Consider the following 12162-nt stretch of genomic DNA (forward strand, 5'->3'; position numbering starts at 1 on the left):
TTAATCAGTTTGTGTGTACCTCGAACAGAAAAGGGATTACTGTGAGATGGTAATAAAACCTTCATGGGTAATGTGATGTGAATATTACATGAGATCTCTGCAGTCCCTGAGCTGAAGCAGAGCTGTTTTGCTTTTAAACTGCAGAAGTTGAAATTGAAAAATTATGTTGAATTAAAACCTTCTCCTTCTCTCTTTCTCTTTCAAGTATGACAAAAATTTTTTAAAAAGATTTGACAGAACAAATTTGAGAATTACAGAACCTAATCTCAGTGTTTTAAAATACTGTGCTATACTGCACCCTGTTGGTTATATTGCAAACCAGACATTGCTCTATGAATGTGCAAATAATTATCCATTCATCAACTATTTCTAATTCATGTTTCACACAGAATATATGTGCCTGTACGATTACAAAAGCTCTTGGATTTAGTTTTAGGTCACTGGACCCCCGATCGGCAACTCAGGACTCAGGTCAAAGTTCAGTCAGTGAATGAGTCCTGAGGGATTTGATCGTGACCTCTTTTGGCTGTCCATGTGCTGCTGTAGGATCCCATAGGTAACAAAGCAGATGCAAATTACTTTTCAAAGGGAACTAAGATGTTCTGGTGCTGCACATATAATATACCATCTACTACACACACAGAAAATGTGCCCAGAAACCATGCACAATGTAAAATGAAAGTCTATTTTCAGCATAAAGAAAATAAATGCACAGTGGCAAAGCACTTCCATACATTTTACTTCCATAGAATGGAAGTGAAATGTAGAAATTGATTGGATTACTAAATCAGTAAAATGCTCAATAAGACAAACAGGTCTCCACTTAAACAGAAATTGAAATAATTCTGTTTTTATGAAATAACATTCTACAGTCTGACATTGTTATTAGAATGTTCTTGTAAACTTATGATTTTTTTAACAGAGACATGAATAAATTTAAGTCAATAGCCACATAGTTCTAGCAGGGATAATGTGACCATAGAGCATCACTGAATAGCCACATAGTTCTAGCAGGGATAATGTGACCATAGAGCATCACTGCCCTCCTGTGGTTGAGTGGGACTCTGTCAACGATGGCTGAGCTCCGACATAATGACGAGTCTGACAAAAAATGGAAACTGCCTTCAGGCCTGAACTTTGGGCGTAGACTGTGGCGTAGACACTCAGACATAATGTCAGAACAATTGTCATAACTGTCAGTTACTACACCGCATTTAGTCATTTGTGCTCATCATCATTCCTTCTAATAAATTGTAAATCATTTAGCACCTGGTGCCATACAATTATCTGCTGTTTTATAACTTTAATACTGCTCAAAATTAAATACTTTTGAAGCAGAACAGATGTAACAAGTTGAGCATGAAAACTTCCAGTGTCTTTGTTGCATTTTCATTGATTATTTTTCATTATTTTCCTTTTGTTCAAAGCAGATTTGTTCTGCTTTATTTTTTTTTTATTATGCTTCACTGCAAACATTAAAGTAACTCCAAAGCTTCTTCCTGTTTTTATCTATGCCTTGTGACAAAGGGCCTATGGCATTATTTCTCCCACCAATTGGAATGTGCACTGACCAATCTGTGCATGCTTTGACACTGATGTAAGAGCATATATCCATATGAATTTGTGGCATGTGAATCTCACACATGCTCTCTTAGTAGCTTTCAGGCACATGTTCATCTCTGAGAGCACTTACACCACAAGTCATCTTTCAAACTTGAGATGCCAACAATGTAAAACAAAATCTTTAATTTACAGTAAAATACCGGCAGCTGTGGCTGCTAGAATTTTACTTTATATTAGAAACGTTTTTTACAATATACGCAGCTCTGCAGGCTATTTTGAGAGCGCAGAAGCAACGCTCCCATTCTGAGCTTTCTAAGAGAGCGCTCAGAGCAGGAAGCTACTGTAGGTTATGGCTAAACTTGAGATTGAGATATAATTGAACAAACCACTACAAGGGGGAGCAAAAACAAGGGAATGCATACAGGAGATTCATCTTTCCTCAAGTAAAAATTTTACTTTTGTATTGTGTCTATTAATATACTGTGCATAATTTTACTTTAATATGTTGTTATCATGATTACTAATTATGATGATTTTTCACAAGCCAGATTATTTGGTCTTCCTAAGCAGTCACTGTATAGCCTATTCACAGTGCATCAAACGTGTGGGTGGAGCTAAGACAGGGAATATTAATGTATTTAAAAACAATCACTAAGAGAAAAACTAAGAATGGCAAAATTACAGAATTTGAACAATAAAGAGACAGCACTGTTGCTCATTGTCTGTTATGCCACCTCAAAAACTAATCCGTTTCACAGAAAGGTGGAGAAGTCATCTGGTATTTTGCTGACTAAGTATATAAAGCGCATGTTAATACACAGGCAGGTACTGTTGTCTTTTTAAAAGTAATCTTTTACTAGAACTCTGTTCACTGGAACTGTGGGAGAAAAGGATGAGTGTGTGTTCCCCCATCAGGGGGCTGTGGAAACAGGGCAGAGATGTATTTATTTTACTTTAGTGACAATACACAAGTAGGTCGATGTTTCTGTGACCCCAAAAACACTTACAAACATGCCTGGATCACAGGTGCAGTCCAGCTGTGCTGTTCTGCATCACTTTAGTTCCTTGAAAATATTTAGTATATTTTAAAAAGCAGATTTACTCAGTAAGTTGAATATTTATACCATATGGTGTAAAGGTGTATATAAGATTTTTCGGGGGGCTGGGGGGGGATGTACACCAAAGCAAACTTCTTAATACAATTTTCAGAGTGTTTGGACAGACCTGGGCATTTATTGCAACAGGGAAATTTGAAGTGAAAATAAAGAAACACACGCAAAGACTACCAGACACTTAAACAACCATCCATAAAGGCACACTACTGCTTAGGCGCATATATTGTATAATAATTTGCTCTCTGGTTAAGACTTTCATATTAAATTTTCCTGGAACAAAGTTGCTCATTAAAACTAATATATTTTTGATTTTGGCTTTGTTTCAATTTTGGCCACTGCTGAATTATCATATGTGTAAAAGTAAATGGGAAGAGCAAATGTTGAAGAAATTCACTCAAAAGCCTTAGAATGAAAGCATGTGTGTGTGTGCAAGGAGGGAGTTTGCTTCAAGGATTTCTTTCTTGTGCTTCGTGAGAAAGACATGTTTTGACTAAAATGTTGTCTTCCATACTGTCATGAAAAAAAATATATATACATATGTAGCCATTTTGCAAAAATGCAATAAACTGCAACTAAAATGTACATTGCTCAAGAGTTAAACCATCAGCTATGATTCATTGAAGTCTAAATTCTGCAGCTTCAGGATATGTGATGTTGTCATTATCCTGCCTAATCTGACTTTCTAAAGCCTTTCATTCACTGCACCCCAAGGGCAAATCTATTTAAATGTTTGTAAAGATTGCCTTGCATTTCAGCCTTACCTCCAATCCAGCGTGTTTGAATAAAACTCTTCTGTTAAAAAAGAGAAAAATTAAAACCTTCTGGGAGACAATTAACCAACAATACTTTGGTTAAAAACAAAGCAAGACTAAATTAAAATAAAATAAAGGCTAATCCGATATTTGTCTTTCCCTCCAAACAGTGGTTTACAAAGTAAAAAAAAATACTTTCATCTTGAATAATTCTTACTTAATTGCCATAGAATAACATTTAAAAAACTATACGTTACTCAAAAATACAAAAAAGAACATTTGCTTCCTAAATTATCCATTCATTGACAGTATTAACCTCACTAAAGAGATAGTTGTTCTTTTATCAGAAAAGTCCCTTTTACAGACAATATAACTGACTGAAGCTATGAAAATGTGGTGTGAGGTACTGTGTATTGGTTCTGTGCACAAACAAGTTTTAGTTTTTCATTAAGACAGCTATATTCTTGTCAATTAACAACAAAGGGTTCAGAGGAAAAAACTGTGATAGATTATCTGAAAAGTCATCAACATTAAATGCTTCTGGCAAAAACCAGAGTGAAAAGCAAGTGAAGAGTGAAAACACAGACACTGAAGTTGCTGAAAGGAACTGATGAGATAGGGATCAGACAATGGCTGAATGAGTCCTCTGGCTTGACCTCTGCTGATCCAGAGATGGGTCAGAGGTGCACCAAAGAGCAGAGGTCAATTTATCAAGAGAAATATGTTTGGGTGTCCTGACATTTGCCTGACTTCTGACCGGCTGGTTCCTTCCACACTTCTAATCTGTAACTGATTGAAATCTGCCAAAGCAAGGTTTAGCTGCAACCCCTGGAAGTCATCATGAAGTCAAAGGCTTAGCTCTCTTTCAGCCTAATACCAGGAATTAATTACAGTTCATAAACCAATTTGCAAAAATAACTTCTTTTTGTTTTACAAAACACCACGAGTCCCCAGAAAATAACAGTAAATACGTATCACATTTTATTCATGGTTAAATCTATTTTCTCACCAATCATGCCACATCTTTTCTCCTGTGTCAGAAATATATTTGCTGCTGTACACTCATGTAAGAGTGGTTTTGTTACATATTTAAATGCAGATTTTAAGAAAGTTTCACTGAGGTTTTGTCTGCACTAATTTAGCTGATAATAAAAATACAAGAAATAACTTAATGTAAATAAATAATCTAAATTTAATTTTCCAATTTGATATAGCCCCACTTAGTGGCAATGCTATAATGTAAAAAAAGCAAGACAATTTCTGAAATCTTTATCTGTGTGATGACTAAGTACACTGCAACCAGTCATGAAATGAGCACCTATCCTAACAGGCAGAATATTACCATTTCATCTAGAACTGTGAGCAAGCCTTAAAATATCCAAATAAATTACATACATTTCATATTATCATATCATAAGTAGACTGAATTAACACAACTAACAAATATTTATCAAAAAAATAAAAAACACCAGGCATGCTATTTTGCATACACACACTCTTTCTGTATCCTCATTCGTCACAGTTGATTGTCTTTGTGACATGTTAAACTAAATCATAATTTCTCATTAAAAATCATTCAAGTAATAAAGTACTAGTTTTTAAAGTATTTCTGGTCCTTTAAAGACTAGCTTCAATGTTTTTCTTTATCTTCTTAACATATTTGAAAAGTCTTTTTTGTTTCTTTTTTTAAATGTGTTAGAAAAATAAATAACTGAAAAAAAGGAAAACTCTATGCATCTATCTATGCATGTATATGAGCAAGCATCTTTTTCGACATCCCATAATCACGTTAAAGAGAGAATTAAGTCAGTTAGATCTCACAAGGGTTCAGGTTACACCACTAAATAGCCCATCCACCTGCAAACCAATAAAAATTCAGGAAAAGAGTCCAGAGATGGGATGAAGGAAAATGCTGTGCAAACAATCTACACGTCCTCCTACGCCTTTCATCTGCATTCATGGTGTGCCTGCTCAACACAGGGGGGCATCAACTTCTCACCGACTGTGCACGTGAAAAATGAAGAATAATACTCATTCAGGCTTCAACTGTAACATATATAAAAATATTGTCATTTTGATGCCACCCTGGACAGCTGCCTCAGAGCCAGTGTAAGACCTGAATGGAGGGAAGCTCAGCTCTGATGATCCTCTCTGCAGATGTAACTGTTTGTTTCAGTTTGAACCCTGTACAGTTTGGTGCCAACCACACAGTGATGGACAAACACAGGGCTGTCTGAATATTGGCAGCGTAGAAGATGGCCAGTAGCTCCAGTGTAGAGTTTGTTGAGTTAGCACACATAAAAAACCACCAATGTGTTATTCTACATTTTTTCTATATTTTGCTCCATCTATCTTCCCATCAGTTTTGAAAAGCTTCCCAGTCCCTGCTGAAGAAAAGCGGCCCCACAGCATGATGCTGCCACAGGTAACAGTGGGATTCTTTGTTCACAGTGGTGAGGCGTGCACCTTTTTTCCACATAGTGTTTTGCATGAAGGCATGCAACTTATGGTTTGGTCTCATCAACCAGAGCACCTTCTATTATATGCCGTTGTTGTTCCTTATATGATTTTTGGAAACAGCAGACAGGATGGACTCCTAGTGACTTTACCAATATTAAGGGGAGCTGAACACAAAAGTTCTGTCACACAAAATCTGAATAAAATATATTGTAGTTTTCAGTTGTGACTTAAAAAACACTTGTCAAAAAACTTTCTAACTTCTGCACAGTGCAGAACAACATGTTGCCAATCTAAAACAAGTTCAAAATGAATATGTTTTAGAAAAAATATGCTTTCTGTGTTCACTAGCAAGTGTCAGACTGACACTAGTGTGACAGGAAGGTCACGTGTCTATGTTGGCCTCTGTTCCATACATCTGACTGCAACCGCTGGCAGCTTTTATAGTTAGTCATTCAAGCCTCCATAATTACTAGCCTTACAGTTCCACAGAAACCAGCAGAGATCCGCTCTGACTGTGTGAGGAGAACAGAAGGTAAACAATGGGGTTTTTACTGTCAATAAAAATCAACACTCAGTGTCAACTGACAAACACTTTTCCTGGAACAAAACATAGTGGTTTTGAGACACATACTTTCATTCGTAAGTAAACACTCATCAGGACAGTCTCACAAAACCTGATTGTGCAGAGAAAACAAAATTGTGTGTGGTAAGCTGAACATTTTCATATCCTCTTGACCGCTAATTGGATAATGTGGCAACAGGACAAAACAGATGTTCTATTTTCACTTGTCCTCTTTCGGGATTAAGGTTCCATTTTAGCTGGACTTTCAGTAAATTTCTCCTCACATCCAGACAGCAATCAATAAGTCAAAAATACTGCAGTCAATGATACAGCTGTAATGTAACAAAGCTTGAATAGCTTAAGAGGTAAAAGTACTACTATAAGGCATTGTGTGCCATGTTTAAAGCAAACACTGCTTTGGAAATTACCTAGTTAGTTTTAAATATTGTTTAATGTCTCTCAAGGAGTGTGTTATTGCATCTTTGTGACAGGCTGCCAAGTCAAAGACCCAGTTTAACACAAGAGTTTTCCTTAAGTGTCCTTTATCTGTAGACACAACACTGGTTTATCCACTGATCTTGTCGGTGCCTGAATTATTCGTTTGTCAGATTTAAATGTTTACCAAACAGAAGAAGATTCTCTTGAAAATGTTAAGCTACTTTTCAGAAAATGAATGGAGTACAACTGAGATGAAAAACAGCCAATATCTAAAAGAAACAACAAACCAAAAATAATAGATTAAGACCATGCTGCCTGAGCTTTCTTGTCTTTTAAAAGCATCTGTGAAGTATTTCATTCCTATCTAAATAACCACTAGAAGTTGTAAATCTGAGTTGGCGAGAAATGTAAACTTAGCGACATCTACAAATAGATGAACAGAGGCTCTGACACAAGCAACTGATAATGTCTGTTAAAGCAGTAAGAGTGATATAGTGTCGGTTCACAGGTTAACTGATTAGCTTGAGCTCCACCAACAGGACAATCCGCTTTGGGATAAGTAGTAGTAGGCCAATATCTGCCAACAAATTCTTGACTTCCCTCCCTCATTCTTTGTGAATTTTGTTAATGATAGGCACATTCTACCTGTCAGACTGAGTTAAACTAAAGTAGCAAAACATGTCCTGACTCAGGGGTCAACTTAAAGCTGCTGCTACTTTGATAACAACGAGGTTTTGATGGGTGCATATATTTGTACAGAGGGAAGAATTGACAGGTACTCACTCAAATGTCATCAATTAAGAAAATCATGCAGGCTCAAGGATGAGCTCAGAAACAACAGTCATGGTGTGAAACATTGTCCTAATTTACAGAAAAGAAAAAAACTTTTTCAGGCAATTGGTTTTAACTAAACAACAAAAAAATGTGACTTTAATGAGGAATATGACCCAAATATTGATGACAATTTCTGTTTTCCTGAAGAAAATTCATTAGTCGGAGCTTAATATAGTTGTTCTAAATTGCCTTGACGCAATTCTCTGAGCAAATTCAAATTCTCAAAATTGTTAGTTTGACCTCCACAACATTTAGTCATTTGTGCAGCAGTCTGTCATTCTCCACAATTGCAAATCCTTCCCCTTGTGTTAACACATGATACACGTGCTAGCTCTCTTTCTCTCACACACACGCACCCCTGCGTGCACACACCGAGAGGTAATGAATACCTTCATGCTTCAATTTAATTGCAACATGATAACTTGCTGAGTTTTACAAATGAAAAACTTTTATTAAAGTTTTCATTTTGGGTAATCCAACATTTTGTCTGAATCATTTCCCAATAAGGATTCCTCCTCCTCTCCTTTCCTATATCTCCATCACTCTGTTTTACTTTTACTGTTAAAGGCAATGTTTATGTATGTGACATTTCAGTGGGATTATAAATTGTTTGGAAACAAACTGCAGTGAAGTACAAGATGGAGGATGATGTTTAGTCTACTTTATACCTCTTTTCCATGATTGTAGAATCTATGTCTATTTTCTGTGCCAGCAGTAATCACAGTGTGCTCAAGACAAATGGTTAAAGGCAGAGACAAGACGGTGGAGCAAAAACGATTAGCAGGCCTGTTTTTTTCCACCTTAAACTTTTGAACTTAAACAGTAATGTTGATGTGCAATAGATGGGCGATGATAATGTAAAGTAAGATAAATGAGTACATTAACGGGCCTGGAATAATATCTAAAACACAACTGTCTGGAAGTGCAATACACATGCACAGTCAAGTACACAAACTCATCCACTTACCTGTAGGTTATTTGATGGTTGCCATGATGATGAATGTGACCAGATGGCCACGTCCACGACTGACTCCAGAGGTGTAACTCATTCCTCCTCTTTACCATCTGTGACAGCACTGAATTGATCTGGGCTAGGTTTCCCATTACTAACCACAAGACCAAAAATATGACCTGAAGGCTGAATGACTAGAAGAAAAGAAAGCCAAATTAGTGGTTGTTAACTTCTTTGTATAGCATTAAACTAACCTTGTGTATCACTGGGGTTTCTGGGTTTATCAGTGGCAAAGGAGAATATATTTAGATGAACTAAAGGGCATGGTGATTTGTATTAGAAAAAACTGCAGGCATCCCTTAAAGATGTGGCGTCCTTTTTATTATCGCTCAACTTACAAATCTTGATGCAACGAAACTAAATGATCAGCAGACATCACACTTTTAACTCCTATTTTATAATACAGTTGCTAAACTATTGAACTACTGCAAGCTACTACAAAAACACCTGTTCTGCCACACTCTAGAAAGTTCCAACACATTAAGGCTCTGATAGGTTGTCATCGGCCATGATTGACAGGCAGACCAGCCAATCACAGTCCAGACAAGCCTACAAGGCGAAGTCCAGCAAACCTGTGGTATTTTCCACATAGAAGACTGCTGCAGAAACTCAATTGAGAAGCACACACATTTGTTGCCACATGGTGAAATTGCTGGAAATACTGGATTGCAACAAAATTTTTGAAGACAATGTCCTACCTTTCTACAGACATGTGACATCTGCTTATGTTTTTAAACTTATGGGTTTAAAAACATAATGGGTATAGGTAAAAGTATGCACTTTATTTTTCATAAAGTTCACTTTCAGCAAATTCAACAGTCAACAATGGCCCACCTGGATTTCATGTCAAACTTGCCCTCTGCATGTCATTCTCTCTGTTCACTCATCTGTGGCTCATCAGCAGCTACTCCCTCTCTCGGCATGGTATCACACAGAGCTCCATCAGCGCTCTGACTGTAAAGCTGCAGTTTGTGCAAACAGGGAACATTTATACGCCTTGAGGTTTTCTTATCTACATCTTCTGATGCAGTCTATGATCACAAGGAAACAGCTATACCTGCATTTTTTTATGCTAGCTGTTGCCTGAGAAGCGTGTATATGAGTTCATGTGTCCTAACTACCCATATGACAGCCACCTGTGTAAACGCTTGGAGTATATCATGGCTCTGAAACACTGGATCCTCATAGTGCTGCTCTTGTTGCCGTGGGAGACCTGAGACGTGACCTCGCTTTAGCAGGGGAGAGCACAGCAGGTGGTCAGCAACAGACATAAAATACGCCAACACACACTTGCTTCTAAGCATGAATATATTTTTGTATGCTCAGTCATTTTGCAATATCCTGCTTTGAATTTTCATATTTCCTTGTTTCTCCCATGCATACTGCAGTTCAGTGGATTTAGCAAACCAGTATTTGTTTAAATATGAAAGAGTATTTTGAGGGTGGAGGGATGTGGGGGGAAGGGGTGTAGCTTAGAGTTTGCGTTTCTTCCTCTGTGGGTCAAACAGGAGGTGAGAAAGGCCTCTGTTGAACAGGCTGGATATTGACACAGCGCTACCATGAAAAAAAATATTTTCTGTGTTCATCAAGCATTAAAGGAAGGCTGCTAGACCTTTAGACATGGCTTGTTCAAACAAACGCTAGTCTCCAGCACTCAATCAAACTCAAATTCACAAACCAAGGGTTCAAAAAATACTAAAAGGAAAGAGCTTTAAAACTGTGGCCATGAATGTTTTGACTGAGAAATTTTATGTACTCAGAGCACAGGATATTTCGAATTCAGTATATCTCCAGCACATTGCACCCACAATATGAATTCAAGGTGTTAGTTTGAATCTCAGGGACACGTGTAAAAGAACTGAATTTTAACAGTTGTATATAAAGAAAAAAGTGCATGTGTGTCTGCTGCTGTTTGCATGCGAGTGAATGTGCTCCACTGCAGAGTCCTTGGTGCAAGCTGGAAGGAGAATAGATAAGAAAGAAATAACAGGGGGCATCAACAGTAATAAACTGCTGTTTGTTATGTGAGGCATTGTTTTGACTGATTACTGCAAGTAAAATGGAGTGAAGGAATTAGAGAAAGGAAATGCTGAACCCGCTGGTCGATGTGCATTAACCGCTTTAAATGGCTATTAATCTGGGGTTGGAGCTTAAGCTTTGGAAATGAGAATCTGCCGGCAGAGCTTTTTGTCATGATGCAAGACTGAAATGCGCCCTGCATTAGTGGCTTGGTTAAGAATGATGACATGGGTGTCACAATCACTCTGATTGTAGCAACTCAGAGGAAGCTGACGTCGAACAGTTGTCTCACCCGCGGTGACAGATGAGTGTATAATTACAAGAGGCAATAGAATAACACATATCGTGTATGCTACAAGACCTTACACAAAAAGTCCTTCTGTTCTGGGGGGAACAGGTGCAGTGTGGGAGTTGCAGTCAGTCATCAGATCTCAGGGTCTTTGTGGAGGGTAGGGGGTGGTTGAGTGCAGCTGCCACAGCCCAACACAATCACTTGCAATTCCATATACCTCATGTGTCTTAATTTATGTTTGCCTGTAAGAACTGGTTCCCATTATGTTCATAAATGTTTGTCTTTTAGCTGTCTGGCTTCTATATTGATGATCGTGCTTTAATTGCTGTTTTACTTGTTTATTTCCTCTTAATAATAAAATTTAAAAAATTTAAAATAAAGATAATCACTAGGAAATATAACTGATAAAATAAAACTAGAAGTTGTTTTTTTTAATTATTTTTCTCTCAAATACATTGATTACATTGATACATTGCTCTCTGTGAATCTGACTGCACAGATTTTGTTGTCAAAATACATGGTGTGGTCATATTTGTCCTTAATCTGCACTGAATGACCATCACAAAACCAACAGTTGTTTGGGAGCAAAAATAGTTGTTTTGCTCCCTGACAGAATTGTGCCTTCAGAAGACACCCATATCACCCACATTTAAAACTTTGGCTGTGTCTTCAGCTCTTTTTTTTTTCATTTTTCTTTTTCTTTTTTTTTATAAAAGCAGGACCTTGTAAATTTGTAGTGTACCTTGTGTGAAATTGTAAACCAAAGTTTAAAACTATCACATGCACCCTGTAAACATTCACTAAAAATGGAGAGAAAGAAAACTCAATTAGACAGATTGTGGTGGCAGGCAGATCTGAAAGGGAAAACAGTGTGATGAATCAAAGCAGAGCACGTGGGACACAAGGACACACCAATAATCAGGTTTTAAAGAACTGACAAGTGTGAATGATGGGTAGGAAAATAAACAGAGAGGAGAGAATAAATGAGTAGGGTGATGAAAACTTTAATCAAAGAAACCTTCCGCTTCAAAATCTGTGGAAACAGTGGTAGTAATCATCCACATGGAAACAAGCACAAAGAGGAATGATTGAAAGTGAACGAAGTGCCAGTTTGG

Source organism: Xiphophorus hellerii, chromosome 2 (assembly GCF_003331165.1).
Source record: "Xiphophorus hellerii strain 12219 chromosome 2, Xiphophorus_hellerii-4.1, whole genome shotgun sequence".
Classification (NCBI taxonomy): domain Eukaryota; kingdom Metazoa; phylum Chordata; class Actinopteri; order Cyprinodontiformes; family Poeciliidae; genus Xiphophorus; species Xiphophorus hellerii.